We start from the raw sequence: 16,330 nt of genomic DNA on the forward strand, positions 1-16,330 counted from the left end.
TGCATAGTCAGAAAATTCTTTAAAATTCCTTCATAAAAATTGAGTGACAATTATTTGAGGTGGAAGGATGGAAGAGGTCAATATGATCACTCTTCTGCAACAGAAGACTAAGTTGTATAACTGTTTAACTCAATGATTTTCAAAGTGTGGTCCCCAGATCAGAAACATTAGCATTATCCTATAACTTATTAGAAATGCAAAATCTTGGGCCCCATCAGACCTACTGAATTGGAAACTCTGGGGATGGGGCTCAGCAATTTGTGTTTTAATAATTCTATAATTTTGATCCCTGCTGAAGTTTGAGAACCAATGGCCTAACTTAATCTTAACTTCAGGAAGCTGCATTCAGTTATAAAAACGAGAGGGCAAGGTCAGAATACTTTACGTGGGATATGGGAAGTAATGAAGAGAAAACATCTAAAATATACATTCTACTTATAGGACAGAATAATATTTCCATTTCATTTCTCTCACCTATCTTGTTGTCATCACCAGTGCTCTGGTCCCTAAATATTATTGGCCGTGAGTCCTGGTTAGGACTATATCCCCAAACCAAGGACACATATGTGCAATCTAGAGGAAAAGGGGACATTTTAACCAGAAAACAAGAGATCTTGCACCTGTCTATAAAACCTGCAAGTGTAAAATGCTGTAACTGCCCTTAAATTGTCAGTAAGTGAAACTTGCAGTTATGTTTTGGCTATAGTAAGGATTGGTGCTGTGATACCCCTACCTTCTATAGGCATCCCCCTTATACTCAAGGCACAAATATTGTTGTTTGGAGGTTCAGTTCATGTAGAGTTGTGAAAGAGGAGGAGGTTGACTCTGATTTTGGCCTTAAAGTGTGTTTTGGTTACCAAAGTGATAGGAGATCCTTTCAATATCTGATGCACAGCTGACATCTCCTTTAGATTCTGTGAATATCATCAAATATTAGAAGAGTATTCACATAAGTATCTTCTGTTCAATTTAAACTTTATCACAGATTTACTTCCCATCAAAGACAAGAAGACTCTTGTTAAAACTAGTTAACACAATCTGTAGAATGAACTTTCCTCTCCCCATAGAAGCAAAAAGAAGCAGATTAGACTAGAATTGCAAGCCTGGGTAACTTCAGGAATGTGCACTGGTACTGACTCATTATTTCTTTCTCCAGCAGAAAATTTTAAACTATAGTCTCTGAAATCAACAAATTGCCCCATTTGTAAGGATTGCCTTTGCACTTGTTGAATTATTGGCACAATTTTATTCTTTGAAACCAAAGAGTAAACAAAATTTGCCCCAAATGTGTTTGATTTTGCACGAAGGTACAAATAAGTAATTCATGCCACATCTGAAATTCATTACCATGCTTCTTTTTCCAGGAGGTAACTGCAAATTGCACACTCAAAAATAAAACTGATCAAGAAAACTGCATTCAAATATTGGCAGAAGAAAACAGCTGTCATTGCAAGCATTTAGCCACAATTGCAGGCTTGTAGCTTGAACCTAAATGATTTGTAAACATTTAATAAAGATGAAGTGAAGGAATGACATGAAAGGAAGGCTGAGTGCCAGGATACTGGCAGCAGCATGAACAGCTTATTGCTGTCAATTTCAAATAACCTTTTCAAATTAAAAGGAGGGATAGAGAATGAATCAATGTTATGTAAATGTGTACAAAATGACTTAAAAACTTGAGATATTCGGCTAACTCAACTCAACTAACTTGAACTACCTTTGAAATAATTGTACATCCATACTAGTCAAGGGTAACCAGGCAATATCACAAGTGAAACTGATCAAACAGAATGCAAAACCATTCAGTTAATGTTCAATAAAATCCAATCAAATTTTAAGAACCACTTTCTGTTGTAAGGCACTTTGATAGAATAAAAGTAGAAGGAAGGAGTGGCCATTGTCCTCAGGGAACTGACCATCATTAACCCATGAATTATAAAATAACAATAAAAGAAGCAAAATATATAGCTCAGGAAATTTAACACACGGGACATCACAGGAAGTACATAATGAATTGCCAAAAGTAGTAGCAAAACCAATATGTGATACAGGTATGCTTACAATTTATTAAAATCCACATTTAGACAGAAAAAAGAACATGTCCCCAGAAATGTGGTCAAGAACAAAAGCCTGGTTCCTCCCTGGAATGGAACATTTAGAAGAGAATGATGAGGGGAAGTTGAGAGGTCTGATGAGGAAATTAAGATCCGAAGAGCGAGGGAAGTAACCATCTTATAGCCAAGCAGAAAAAGCGAAAAGCTTTGGGTCCATGTTCCTTCTACCCAAGAGTGGTTTCCCAGGAGAGTCCCCCAGAAGCAGGGTGCTGCTGATAGGAATGCTAATGAGGTAAGGGATAGGGGTACGTGGAGGAAAACAAAATTTGATAGTACATGTGATGCTGAAGCACCGCAGAGCAAACGTCTATGACTAGTACTCCATCCTCAGTAACTCTCCCCAACAAAATACTAATGTGTTCCTCCAGCCCTGTCTCAGTATCTTCCCAAACTGTGTCCCATTTTACTTATTATTGAAAAGGCACAAAGCAAATGTTTCGTGTTTGTGTGTGCGTGTTTGAATAAATGAATGGTTTTTAATCATCAGAGAATTCAGGCTTAAAGTTTACTTGACTTCTAAAACCATCCTTGAAAATGAGCAATTATGTACCATATGTGTATAAGGTGTATTTCCCAACTCTATATGTATCAAACTTCTTATTAATAATGGAGGGTGGGAGGGAGGCTCAAGAGGGTAGGGATTTGGGGATATATGTATACGTACAGCTGATTCAACTTATTGTACAGCAGAATCTAACACAACATTGTAAAGCAATTACACTCCAAAAAAGATGTAAAAAAAAGAAGATAAAAAACAATAATGGAGGTCTTAAATATCTAGTTCCCATCTTAAGCTTAAGCCACTTGAAAGAAGGAACTATGAAGTCTATTCTTTATATTGTGGATTGTTAGGTTTTTAACAAACATTGGTGAATAAATAAGTTGCTGTTATTCCTAAAGCAAGACTAGTAATTAGAAATACTAGAATTCTTTTAACTTTCTGACAAGACATTTAACCAGTGAATGCATCTCTATATCAAATATATCCTTCCTCAGAAATCTCATGGTGAATAATGAAAATACAGTTGGGTTGGGGAAATGTTAACATTTATGATATTTGAAGTGAAATAATCACAAGGCTGGAAAATATTTATGTAAGCTCTCTAATACTGTGAAGAAAATCAAGACACTGGGTGAAGCTCTATAAAATAAGAGCAAGAAAGGAAGAAGGGATCAGAGCAATCCATCTTGGTTCTTTCCCTTGACTGCAAGCCAGAAACTATCTTTTTCATAGTTGTTGTTATGTAGTTGTTTTAATTGAAGTAAAATTGACTTATAATATTGTGTTATTTTCAAGAGTACAGCAAAGTGATTCAGTTATATATTTTTTCCAGATTATTTTCCATTATAAGTTATTACAAGTTATTGAATATAGTTCCCTGTGCTATGCAGTAAATCCTTTTTGCTTATCTATTTTATATATAGTAGTTCGTATCTGTTAATCCCATACTCTGAATTTATCCCTTCTCTCCCTCCATTTCTCCTTAGGTAACCGTAAGTTTATTTTCTATGTCTGTGAGTCTGTTTCTGTTTTGTATATAGATTCATTTGTATTATTCTTTAGATTCCATGTGTGATATCATATAGTATTTGTCTTTCTCTGTCTGACTTATTTCACTTAGTATCATATTCTCTAGGTCCATCCATGTTGCTGCAAATGGCATATTTCATTCTTTTTTATGACTGAATAATATTCCATTATATATATACCACATCATCTTAAGTCAATCACCTGTTGATGTGCACTTGGATTGTTTCCATGTCTTGGCTATTGTAAATAGTGCTGCTATGAACATTAGGGTGCATGTATCTTTTCGAATTAGTTTTTGTCTTTTCTGGATATATGCTCAGGAGTGGGATTGCTGGATCACGTGATAGCTCTACTTTTAGTTTTTTAAGGAACCTCTATACTGTTTTCCATAGTGGCTGCACCAGTTTACATTCCCACCAACAGTGTAGGAGGGTTCCCTTTTCTCCACACCGTCTCCAGCACTTATTATCTGTAGACTTTTTGATAGCCATTCTGACCGGTGTGAGGTGATACCTCATTGTGATTCTGATTTTCATTTCTCTAATAATTAGTGATGTTGAGCATCTTTTCATGTGCCTGTTGGCCATCTGTATGTCTTCTTTGGAGAAATGTCTGTTTAGGTCTTCTGCCCATTTTTTATTGGGTTGTTTGTTTGTTTTTTATGTTGAGCTGAATGAGTTGTTTATATATTTTGGATACTAACCCCTTGCCTGTCACATCGTTTGCAAATATTTTCTCCCATCCCGTAGCTTGTCTTTTTATTTTGTTGATGGTTTCCTTTGCTGTGCAAAAGGTTTTAAGTTTGATTTGTCCCCATTTGTTTATTTTTGCTTTTATTTCTATCGCCTTGGGAGAGTGATCTAAGACAATATTGCTACGATTTATGTCAGAGAATGTTTTGCCTATGTTCTCTTCTAAAAGTTTTATGGTGTCATGTCTTATATTTAGGTCTTTAAACCATTTTGAGTTTATTTTTGTATATAGTGTAAGGGAGTGTTCTAATTTCATTGATTTACATGTAGCTATCCAGCTTTCCCAATACCACTTGTTGAAAAGACTGTCTTTTTCTCCATTGTATATTCTTGCCTCCTTTGTCATAGATGAATTGACTGTAGGTGTGTGGGTTTATTTCTGGGCTCTCTATTCTGTTCCATTGATCCATATGTCTGTTTTTGTGCCAATACCATGCTGTTTTGATTATGGTAGCTTTGTAGTATTGCCTGAAGTCTGGGAGGGTTATGCTTCCAGCTTTGTTCTTTTTCCTCAGAGCTGCTTTGGCAATTCTGGATCTTTTGTGGTTCCATATACATTTGAGGGTTATTTATTCTAGTTCTGTGAAAAGTGTCATGAGTATTTTGATAGGGATCACATTAAATCTGTAGATTGCTTTGGGTAGTATGGCCACTTTAACAATATTAATTCTTCCAATCCAGGAGCATGGGATATCTTTCCATTTCTTTGAATCATCATCAATTTCCTTTATCAGTGTTTTATATAGTTTTCAGGATATAGGTCTTTCACCTCCTTGGTTAAGTTTATTCCTAAATATTTTTTTATGTGATTTTAAACTGGATTATTTTTTACTTTCTCTTTCTGATATTTCATTGTTAGTGTAAAGAAATGCAACAGATTTACGTAGATTAATCTTGTATCCTGTTACCTTGCTGAATTCATATATTACTTCTAAAAGTTTTTGTGTGGAGTCTTCAGTGTTCTCTATATAGAGTATCATGTCATCTGCAAACAGTAACAGTTTTACCTCTTCCCTTCCAATTTGGATATCTTTTATTTCTTTTTCTTGACTGATTGCTGTGGCTAGGAATGAAACTATTCTTTTTAAATTTATTCTGTTAAAATGCTAAAGGGTAGAATCCAGGAAAATCACTTAGTTGGTTGTAGGTGACTTAAAGAAGCACAGTTCTGATCTGGTCCCAAGGTAGGAAGAACTGAATTTCTAGAGAAGTGAGAAAGAAATCCATGGGTCCGAGGGGCCCAGGAAAGAACACAGATTACTGAGGGTCCTTTGGGAGCTAATAGCTAGCTTGTATTATGTACTTAACTGTATGTGAAATATGAGTGTGATGTAGACAATGGAACTAGAGACAACCATAAAAGCTGTGTGTATTGCTTTATGTGTGCCCAGCTAAAGGGAGAATCATAATGGAAATTGCAACTGCCTTTATGCAAATAGTTAAATCTCAAAAAGCTCCAGAGACTGTAGTGAAATAAGTTTTGCACTCTAAACAGCTGTGTGTGCTGCAGAGAATCTAATCCTACTCCCTTGAGTGGAAATGTGGAACACAATCCAAAACAGGAAACAACTCAGAGGTTCCCATTCAGTGTCCACCCTGGAGACCAGGTCTATCACAACCTGGATTAGGGAAGAATTTTTGTTCAGTAGTGATTAGTTAGATCTCACTATTTTGCAGCAAAGCCCTCCTCTCATACATACATTCACAAAATGAGTATGCCATTAAATTGTTGCTGACTTTTTCACTATTCACTAAAAAACCTAAGTATCTCAATATGTTTAAATATACCAAAATTATGAAGAGCAGTATAAGTCTGTTTTTCAGAGTCTGTTGTTGAATCCTTCAAATTTGTTGTTTATTTGAGGAAGCTTCTTAGAGAATTAGTTCAACTTTAATAATTCTCCTAAAATATATGAGTGATTGAGGTATTTGGCATCATTCGAAACCCACCAGTAAGCTTTTTTCCTAATCACTGCTTTTCATCATTTGAGGCCTAAAGAGATACTGTTATGTAAGATGGTTTTCCCTCCTTATCCATGTTCTGTCCTGAGCAGTTTGTGATATCAGAAGATATCTCGTCTAAAAAAGGAAAGGACATTCCAAAAGAAGCTGTTAAAAGACACCTTAGAAACCTGCGCACACAGCCTAAATACCCCCTTTCTTTCCTAGATTTAGTTTATTCCAGCTATTTACACTCACACACATGCACACATACACATACCCACTCAAGTTCATGCCCATATACATGCATGTGCACAAACATGTAACAATGCACCATTTTTTGGTAGGAAAGTAACATGTACAGAAATTAAACTGATCAAAGCTGATAATGCTTCTAAAATGATTTGGAACACAGTTCCTCCTCTTATTATTCTCGTAAAATCAACACTGGGAACTGCTTTCTAAATTCATGTGTTTACCTATCACAAGGGAAAGGGCACCTTGGACAGCTACTACATGATTTAATCAATAAAGACATTATTGGATGGAATATAGAAAGAGTCAACAAAGAAATAAAAGTGTTAAGGTGTAACCTCTAACACTCTGTTGCCTTACACTTCAGCAACATCCTGACCATGTCTTGACTAATCTTTCTTAGAGATTTACCTGGATTCCATCCTGACCTACCTTTGTGTTCTTGGGCAACTGAATTTTTAACAAAATAAAGTTTTTAGATAGACCATCATAGAGTGGATTAGAAAATAACTTATCTGGGACTGACATTGAATCCCCATGCTCTTTTATTCCTCAGACTTTGGCAAATTATATAGTCAGTATGTAGCCAAGAATAAAACGTCACTCAACAAACAAGGCAGAAAATTCCAGTTATTCATGATTAATTAAACTTCCCAGTAAAAGCTGTGGGCCCTTTTTGTAAAACTAGTTCACGACTTGGCGCATCAGAAGAGCCCTAATCCAGGGAGGAAGGTAGCCAGAGAAAAATGTCCTTCCACACAAGCTGGTAAAGATGCTGGGCTTCGTTCTCAACTTCAATTCCAAGACCTCCTTTCTTTAGTAATTGGGCAGGGGGGAATAGCTAATGATAAAAAGAAGCTAAATAAAAGAAGGAAGTTTAATTGTGGTGCAATTTATACAGCTAATGATAGTTCTGAAAAAACAGGAAAGATTATTTGGTGACTAGTTCATTTCAAAAAATGTTTAATAGCAAAGCCATTGTAAATTAGAGTCCAACTGTAAGTAAACTAAACAATCTTCTCTGATTTTTTCAATTTAAACAGAAAAATGGATTGTTTAAGCATGCCAGAGCAATAGTTTCCAATAAACCAAGCTATCACTGATGGTTAATACCCCAAATAGAATATCACTGTATTAGAAAAAGAACTTGGGCTATTTAGTTGTCATTGTAAAAACCTGGCCACAAACAGTATTAGGGTTCTAACAGAGTTTTAAAGAATTATTAGAAAAGCTGGTTATAATATCAAAGTCAGGAGTAGGCACAATTACACACTCCCCAAAGCATTATGAATCCATAACAAAATGTATGTATTTTTCTTGGTAAAATACACAGTTTCTGGTCTTGTATTAAAGGGAACAGTTTATAATGACAAGGGAGAATAAGAACAACATCAATAAGGAAGACTGCATGAATTATTTGATTAAATATGAATGATGTTTTGAATTTTCTCAAGAGCTTAAAAAATCAAATAGAGGTCCTGACAAGGGGTAAAAGTAACTGCAAGCAACTGGCCTGCCTATTCCTCAGTATAAATCTCAAATTAGGAAAAGAAGAATCAGGTGCAGATTCAAAGTCAGACCAAGCCTCTGTAGTTGATTTGGAGAGCTACATCTTAAAATTATTCTAATAGATGACACATCGGTGTTATGTCAACTCTATTACTCAGCAAAAAAGAAAGCACCACTTTCCCTTAAAGGAGAAGAAATACTTTCTCTTCTCTGTTACAGTTAACTACAGAGATCATAACTGGGTAACTACTGTAGCTAAAAATTCATGACTTAAGTATTGCTTGCCCATTGATCGATTTTAAATACAGTGTCCCCACTTATCCTTGAGAGATATGTTCCAAGACCCCCAGCAGATGCCTGAAACCATGGATAGTACCAAACTCTATATATACAATTTTTTTCCAATACATACATACCTATGATAAAGTTTAATTTATAAGTTAGGCACAGTGAGAGATTAACAACAGTATCTAATAATGAAATAGAACAATTATAACAATATACTGTAATAAAAGTTATATGAATGTGGTCTCTCTCTCTCTCAAAATATCTTATTGTACAAATTTAATGCCTTTTCCATCTTAACTAAGCACTTATCATGCACTGGCCATAACTTTTACAGTTTGAGTTTGGCAGCAAAACTAGCATGAATTTCTTTTTCCTTTTTTCACAATTTCACATTTAGAAGATTCATTCTTACCGTAGATCTTAGCAACCTCAGCATACAAAATTTTTTTCTTTCCTTATTAAGTCGAGAACTTCCACCTTTTCACTTAAAGGAAGCACTTTACAGTTTCTCTGTAGCATACCCTAGTTGCCAGCATCACTACTCTTGAGCTTTGAGACCAGTATTAAGTGAAGTAAGGGTTACTTGAACACAAGCACTGCGATATCCAAAACAGTGGATCTGATAAGCAAGATGCTACTAATCGGTTGATGGGCAGGCTATGCTAGACAAAGGGATGATTCATGTCATCGGCAGGATGGAGTGGGATGGCAAGGTATTTCACCACACTATTCAGAATAGCAGGCAATCTAAAACATATGAATTATTTCTGGAATTTTTCATATAATATTTTTAGACCATGGTTGACCATGTGGGTAACTGAAACTTCAGAAAGCGAAACCAAAGATAAGAGGGGTAACTATATATATATACCACATATTCTTAAGATGAAACAGTGAAGCCAGTTATGAGAATTTCCCTGGCTCTTCTGCTGAGTGACTCAAGTAACAGTGATACTTTACCCCCAACACCATCTACCATCACCACACACCACTCAGTATGAAAATCAATCATCTAAGGAAAAAGCAAAAATGCAGTGAACACCTGTGAGGGTAGAGGCCAGGAATGTATTCATACATTTATGGAGAAAAAAAGCAAAACAGAGCAAACAGTTGAGCTATATCCTTCTCTTCCAGGGACCTCCTCTTACTCTGGGAGACAATAGCAGTTGTAAGAGGAATGAGAGGCAGAAAAAGAGATGTAGAATGGAACTGGAAGAGAGAGAAAAAGAGAGCAAGATAGGAGAGTAGAGGACATGAGCAAGCATAAAACTATTCTAATCAAAAATAGGTTCTGCTGAAGTATCTTGTAAAATAGTATTACAGTGACCATTTTCTGCCTGTGTATATGCGTATAAGTACATATTTTCCTCAAAGGACTGATGAAGAAAAAAAGAAAAGGTGACACCTGAATAAATCAGTTTTTCTGTTTTTATAAAATTGTCTGAGGGATTCTTTAAATTTGGGATTCCATTCTCTAATATGTTTTTGAGGATCTTCTATATGCTATGTGTGATAGACCAATGATTCTCAAACTTTACTGAACATGTGAATTCCTTGGGGATCCTATTAAAATGAAGATTCTGATTCAGTAGGTGTTGGGTGAGACCCAAGGTTCACATTTCTAACAAGCTCCCAGATTCTGTTGGTATATTCAGAGCCTATCTTCCAGTAGCTGACAATTTGTGCTGCCCACCAAGAAGCTGATATGTCTAGTGATTCTTCATTCTCTATTTTCTGCAGTTAGCAGTGTGATATACTTTGGATAGAATTAGATCTGCATGTGGTGGGTTTTTTCTTTTTTTTTTTTTCAAAAAGATATTCTTCTCCTCTGATTAGACACTCAGTTTCTCCAATATGAATTCCATTGTAACAGTTACAGCTGTAATGCACAGATATTTCCCTTATTAATTAATAGAATTTTCTCCTGTAGTGGAATGTTTTTATGCTTGAATGCTCAGGGGGATCCAGAAAGTAGTCTTTGGCAGCAAAAAGTGGCAGAAATTCCATAAAACTCAGCAAGAGAAAAAGGTTCCCATCTGAATCTTCCCCTAAGTGACTCTGACTGTATTAAACCAGTTAACCTCTCTGGGCCTCAGCTGTCAAAATTAAGCGTTGTCCCTTCCAAGCTCTTATTCAAAATAATTTTAAAAGAATGAGAAAGAGAAAAAAAGAGGTAGAGAGAGTGCACTTTGTCTAGGCTACAAGCCTTGGAAGTGTTGTCGCTATATGGTTCTTGACTGATACGTGCGTGGCATTTAAACTATTTCTATTGATAGGAACTCTTCTTTGACTTTCAAATGGCATTTTTATCAGGAAAACATACCAGAGCAAGTTAAAATCTGCCCTGAGAAGAATGCAGGTGTATTCTGTGATTATAATAGCATTAATGACTCAGAAACAAAAAACCAGACGGTTCTAATGTCTTGAAGCTTTATTGACAAAACAGTTCACACCTAGTGCTGGTTGTTTGCTAAAAGTCTGGACCAAATCACTGAAGCTTTAAAAACTAGATCACTGCAGTCTTCCCCCCGAGGCATGGACATGGGTAATTATTATGGTTCATGCCACAGCCAAGGACTCCATTTCAATCCTAGCTTGGAAAGGAGTTGTTTTTTTGGTTTTGTTTTTTTTTCGTTTTTTGTTTTTTGGCGCAGAGTAAATATACTTTTTGCATGTATTACTATAAACTCATTTAAAACATAAAGGTGACAACATTAAATATTACAGGTTCTTTATTATTTTCTGAATTCTGAATTAAGATTTTCTGCCTTCACTGGGGGACATGAATACCTTTTAGCAAAGAACAGCCTGTTTAAAGTCTACAGGTTTATTCATTTCATATTTCAGGATGTTTTTCAGCCTCAGATTCAAACCAGGCTTACAACCAAAGCAATCAGTCTTTCCTGAGCTCATGCATTATTATCCGTTACACAAAAAGCATAAGGAAGCCTATGAGTTATCTGTTGCCACGTGACAAATTGTCCTAAAACGCAGCAGCCTAAAACAACAAACATTTATTATTTCACAGCTTCTCTGGGTCTGAATCAAAGTACGGCTTAGTTGGGTCCTCAGGCTTTGGGTCTTTCACAATCTGCAGTTGTCTCAAGGCTTGACTGGGAAGAATCCCCTTCCGAGCTCACTCAACTAGTGGTTGTTGGCAGGATTCACTTCCTGCCGGCATTTCTCATGAGTTCTTCCTCCATGGCTCCTAGCCACATATACCTCTCCCTAGAGCACCTCACAGCACAGCAGCCTTCTTCGTCAGAGTCAGCAAGGGAAAGGGCAGGAGAAAGTGCCAGCAAGAAAGTGAGTGCTAATAAGACTGAAGTCACAGTCTTCTGTAACTCAGTCACTGAAGTGACAGTCTATCACTTTTGCCATATTTTGTTCATTAGAAACAAGCTACTAAATCCAGCCCACAGTCAAGGGTGTGAATGCCAGGAGTCTGGGATCATTGCAAGCCATGTCAGAAGCTGCCTACCACAATCTGTAATTAAATTCTCCCTGAAATGATTCCATCCAAAACTTTAGAGTTAAATCTAGAATTTTAAATGGTTTCAAAAGCAAAATATGAGTTAAAAAGCAAAATGCACCCACCTCCCCAGCGGTGCAGGAGCCTGGATGACTCACTCAGATACGTATCCTGATGGGTGTGGTTGAAACAGGCAAAGTACTGTTCGAAAGAAGAACCTCACAGCTTCTAACAGCTCGTTTTGAATGAATGTACCCTTCTCTTCTTCATGGATATGGAACTTCTAAAATGCTATCAATCCTCTCCAAAACCACTCATAAATAATTATGAATATATACTCTGATTTTCAGACTTTTTAGTTAAAATCCTGCTTTACTCCACTCTACAAATAAACAATATCCATGGAACAAAAACTTTATGAGCAAACACAAAAACTCCCTTTATTTTCGCAGATTAGCATGTATCCACATGCCTGTTATATAAAAGAAATTTAATAAACACTGTTCTTGCCTCAACGTGAACTTTTGTCCTAGACATCTGTAATATTTGTGTGTTTGTTAGGGAATCATGGAAAATGTTCTCCATCTCTCTCATAGAAATCTCTCTTCTGTTTCAGTCACATTTTTCTTCCTACAGCCTATTCAAAAGCCTGCTTCCTAGTCATCATTTTTGTGTTTAAATATGTTTACATCTTTTGCCTCAAAATTCTACAGGGAGACGTGCTAAATATAACCTAAGGTTACAATAAATAAGTTGTGTAAGACCTAAAATTTCAGAGGCCATAAAGTCCAACATGAATTTTCATCAGTTCTGAGGAGCAGTTATCATGATAAGGGGCAGAATAGTGATTTGTTTTTCGACAAGGAGGCAGTAATGAAGTAGAATAGCACTCTAAGGGAAAGGGAAAAGAGAAAGGATATATGAGCAAAAGTAGAAAATCACCATGAGGGTGGAAACCAAGAAATTGAACAACTAATAAAAACAGATGGTGACATGTAGGGAGCGCCACCAGCCACATCCAATCTCCCCAAAAGAATATTCTGATGGCCCGATTGTGACTTAACCAGAGGGAAAGAATAGAGAAAAGGCTAATGCAGCTGTTAAAAGGAATAACCAAAATCCAAAGCAAAGGGGTTTTTTTTTCCTTAAAGAAAATGGTAACGGACCAAATTTAAATTGCTTTTTAAAGTACATAATACAGCTCTGTATAGAGAACAGTACATTTTCTCCTAGGTTCACTCTCCCCCAGAATTAGCGTCCAGATTTTCTCAGGTGTCTCTGATGCCAATAATAAAAACCTCTGTGGGCCTATTGAGTGGGTAGTAGGATAAATGGGTGCCTCAGCAGCCAGGTAGAAGCCAGCCTCTGACCTCGGGCCTGGAGCATCCCCGGGAGGCTGGGCTAATTCATGAAGCAGGCAGTGAGAGTTGGGGAAGCCCTTGGGGGGCTCCCGGTCAGATCTGGTTCCCTTTACCATGATGTACAGAGGAGGAAAAAAAAAGCATTATGCTCATAAGATTCCCTCATATTCAGCCATCCATTTACTAGTACATTCTCTTGACATAAGTAGCCTCACTAAATTCCTCTTTCCTCATCACTGACTCTAAAATGACAGTTTAAGGATTATCCTTTCTGCCACTTACCGTGAAACACAGCTCCAGATCAGTTTGTTGTAGATTTCTGAGCTTAACCACATAGCTCGCAACTGAGTGGATAATCAATCATTCTATGACTAAATCCATCTGGAACAAATTTGAAGCAGTGGCCATGTAGGTTTCTTCTGAAAAAAAAAAAATTAAACTGAAACCAGAGTTGATCTTTTCAAAGGTTCAGAAAAAAAAATACATATACAACTTAGCAATGACTTTTCCCCCCAGGAATCATGCATGCTCTATTAGTAAGACTTGTTTTGCCCTGGACCCATTTTGCATTTCATTTAATCTGTGAAAGAAGTGGTCCTCAAATGCTTTGGAGGAGAGTGCACTTCCCTGAGAATGAGGTCATGATCCCTCCTTGGATAGAAGGAAAGGGGGACATTGTGTGGACAGGTTGTCACCATAACTTCATGCTGATCTTAAATTCCTAAACACACAGGACTCAACAGAGTCCTGTGGAACTAAAAGAGCCCATTTCTGGCTGTTCTTGCTAGACCCACTACTTTTTTGCCCTGTAGACATTAAAGGATAATTTAAGTATCAAGAGCCTTGGCTTTTAAGAATTCTACCTATCTTATCCTCAGTAGACTCCAAATTGTTTGTATTAATTTAGGATATATTTTTCCATGTATACCCTGAAATCTGTACCATTCACACATTCATTTATTCAATTTTCAGTCACTTTTTCATCAATTCATTCATGCATCAATGCATTCAGTTAATATGTGTTCAAACTGTACTAGATGCGTAGACACACCACCTTTTTTTAACATCTTTATTGAAGTATTATTGCTTTACAATGGTGTATTAGTTTCTGCTTTATAACAAAGTGAATCAGCTATACATATACATATATTCCCATATCTCCTCCCTCTTGCGTCTCCCTCCCTCCCTCCCTATCCCACCCATCTAGGTGGTCACAAAGCACCAAGCTGATCTCCCTGTGCTATGCAGCTGCTTCCCACTAGCTATCTATCTTACATTTGGTAGTGTATATATGTCAATGCCACTCTCTCACTTCGTCCCAACTTACCCTTCCCCCTCCCCATATCCTCAAGTCCATTCTCTACGTCTGCGTGTTTATTCCTGTCCTGCCCCTAGGTTCTTCAGAACCTTTTTTTTTTTTTTTTTTAGATTCCATATATATGTGTTAGCATACGGTATTTGCTTTCCTCTTTCTGACTTACTTCACTCTGTGTGACAGACTCTAGGTCCATCCACCTCACTACAAATAATTCAATTTCGTTTCTTTTTATGGCTGAGTAATACTCCATTTTATATATGTGCACATCTTCTGTATCCGTTCATCTGTCAATGAACTCTTAGGTTGCTTCCATGCCCTGGCTATTCTAAAGAGAGCTGCAATGAACATTGTGGTACATGACTCTTTTTGAATTATGGTTTTCTCAGAGTATATGCCCAGTAGTGGGATTGCTGGATCATATGGCAGTTCTATTTTTAATTTTTTAAGGAACCTCCATGCTGTTCTCCATAGTGGCTGTATCAATTTACATTCCCACCAACAGTGCAAGAGGGTTAACTTTTCTCCATACCCTCTCCAGCATTTATTGTTTGTAGATTTTTTGATGATGGCCATTCTAACTGGTGTGAAGTGATACCTCACTGTAGTTTTGATTTGCATTTCTCTAATGATTAGTGATGTTGAGCATCCTTTAATGCGTTTGTTAGCAATCTGTACATCTTCTTTGGAGAAATGCCTATTTAAGTCTTCTGCCCATTTTTGGATTGTGTTGTTTGTTTCTTTGATAATGAGCTGTGTGAGCTGCTTGTAAATTTTGGAGATTAATCCTTTGTCACTTGCTTTGTTTGCAAATATTTTCTCCCATTCTGAGGGTTGTCTTTTCATCTTGTTTATGGTTTCGTTTGCTGTACAAGAGCTTTTAAGTTTCATTAGGTCCCATTTGTTTATTTTTGTTTTTATTTCCATTTCTCTAGGAGGTGGGTCAAAAAGGATCTTGCTGTGATATATGTAATAGAGTGTTCTGCCTATGTTTTCCTCTAAGAGTTGTATAGTGTCTGCCCTTACATGTAGGTCTTTAATCCATTTTGAGTTTATTTTTGTGTATGGTGTTAGGGAGTGTTCTCATTTCATTTGTCTACTTGTAGCTGTCCAGTTTTCCAGCAGCAGTTATTGAAGAGGCTGTCTTTTCTCCATTGTATACTCTTGCCTCCTTTATCAAAGATAAGGTGACCGTATGTATGTGGGTTTATCTTGGGCTTTCTATCCTGTTCCATTGATCTATATTTCTGTTTTTGTGCCAGTACCATACTGTCCTGGTTACTGTACCTTTTGTAGTATACTCTGAAGTCAGGGAGCCTGATTCCTCCAGCTCCGTTCTTCTTTCTCAAGATTGCTTTGGCTATTCAGGGTCTTTTGTGTTTCCATACAAATTGTGAAATTATTTGTTCTAGTTCAGTGAAAAATGCCATTGGTAGTTTGATAGGGATTGCATTGAATCTGTACATTGCTTTGGATAGTATAGTCATTCTCACAATGTTTCTTCTTCCTATCCAAGAACATGGTCTATCTCTCCATCTGTTTGTATCGTCTTTAATTTGTTTCATCAGTGTCTTATAGTTTTCTGCATAGAGGTCTTTTGTCTCCCTAGGTAGGTTTATTCCTAGGTATTTTATTCTTTTTGTTGCAGTGGTAAATGGGAGTGTTTCCTTAATTTCCCTTTCAGGTTTTTCATCATTAGTGTGTAGGAATGCAAGCGATTTCTGTGCATTAATTTTGTGTCCTGCTACTTTACCAAATTCATTGATTAGCTCTAGTAGTTTTCTGATAGCAT

The 16,330-nt window shown here is 36.7% G+C and overlaps 1 protein-coding gene and 1 long non-coding RNA gene across 5 annotated transcripts in view; one reads left to right on the top strand and one right to left on the bottom strand.

The window, feature by feature from the left end:
• LOC307196119 overlaps window positions 1-16,330 on the bottom strand; it is a 433,371-nt gene that overhangs the window by 209,447 nt on the left and 207,594 nt on the right. For all 3 annotated transcript variants that reach the window (XR_013831041.1, XR_013831042.1, XR_013831043.1), the window contains exon 5: window positions 13,506-13,642. This is a non-coding gene — a long non-coding RNA (uncharacterized lncRNA). The remainder of the gene's footprint in view (window positions 1-13,505; window positions 13,643-16,330) is intronic.
• EFEMP1 (EGF containing fibulin extracellular matrix protein 1) overlaps window positions 1-16,330 on the top strand; it is a 69,058-nt gene that overhangs the window by 11,965 nt on the left and 40,763 nt on the right. The window lies entirely within an intron of this gene.

The sequence above is a fragment of the Stenella coeruleoalba genome, assembly GCF_951394435.1.
Source record: "Stenella coeruleoalba genome assembly, chromosome: 13".
Taxonomy (NCBI): Eukaryota; Metazoa; Chordata; class Mammalia; order Artiodactyla; family Delphinidae; genus Stenella; species Stenella coeruleoalba.